We start from the raw sequence: 1,256 nt of genomic DNA on the forward strand, positions 1-1,256 counted from the left end.
CCTGAGCTCCTGTCCCAGAGCAGAGCCCAGAGCCTGAGCTCTCTTCTGGGAGTTGGGCTCCCAGCCTCCTGTAAATTAATGCTGTTTTGCCAGAAAGATCCCTTAACATTGTCTTCATCAGGACTAGATGGTGTTGGCCATGCCACTGTTCTGGAGTCCCCAGACAGCATTTCACAGAATCATGGAATGGTTTGGGTTGGAAGGGACCTTAAACCCACCCAGTGCCACCCCTGCTCTGGCAGGGACATTTCCACTGTCCCAGGCTGCTCCAAGCCTGTCCAGCCTGGCCTTGGGCACTGCCAGGGATCAGGGGCAGCCCCAGCTGCTCTGGGCACCCTGTGCCAGCCCTCCCCACCCTCCCAGGGTGGAATTCCTGCCCAATATCCCATCTAATTTGCTTTCATTAGTTTAAATACAAGAACCAAGAATTCCTTTTGGCCCCAGGAGGTGACTGAGCAGCCCAGTCCCTCTGGGCTCTGGGGCCCTGTCCCTCTCTCCTGTGTGTTGGTGGTTCAATGTCCTGCAACAGCAACAGTGCCAAGCTACTGTGTGTAAATATTTGAGACATATAAATGGTAGAATTCACTGTTTCCTCAAGTCAATACAGTTTACACTGAGTGGACCATATTTGCAAACTATTAGCTTACACCAAGAAAGGGAGTGAACTGTGATTTCATCTGTATTTGTTGAATCATAAGTTTAGTAGCATATTTAGTAGAGTTGATAGTGATCTCTAGCTGTGTTTTGGGGTGTGGATTATGTTCTTTGCAGCTTGTGTTTTTGCACAAGGTAGTAAATCCAGGAAGTCATTTCTGCCTGGATATGCACTACATTTTTCAGAGCAGTCAGAGACTAAAACTGCCATCTAGCAAACAGCAGGAAAGAGGAACACTTCTATTTTTCAAGTTTAGCACTTTATGTTTGCAACCCATTTCTCTTATTTAAAAATGTTTTTAAAAGCAAAATTTAATACATGTGTTCCTATTTACTGTACATTAAAATAAATGGATTCTCTGATGGAAATCTCATCTTTTCCTCTAGTATGCTCATAATTTGTACTTTTGGGGAGTGAAGCATTGTTTTCTTCTCCCGTGTAGTATCTTGTTTGTGGCCTTAGTGTTCTTCCTATTCCTTTATCAGTGTGAGTTATGTGCTGTAGCAGTTCATGTGTGACTTGTGTGCTTTGGGGCTGCTCCAGGTGATGCTCTGAGTGAATCCCACCCTGCTCCTGCTGCCCCTGGCTCCAGGTGATGCTC

Source organism: Parus major, chromosome 20 (assembly GCF_001522545.3).
Source record: "Parus major isolate Abel chromosome 20, Parus_major1.1, whole genome shotgun sequence".
Lineage (NCBI taxonomy): Eukaryota > Metazoa > Chordata > Aves > Passeriformes > Paridae > Parus > Parus major.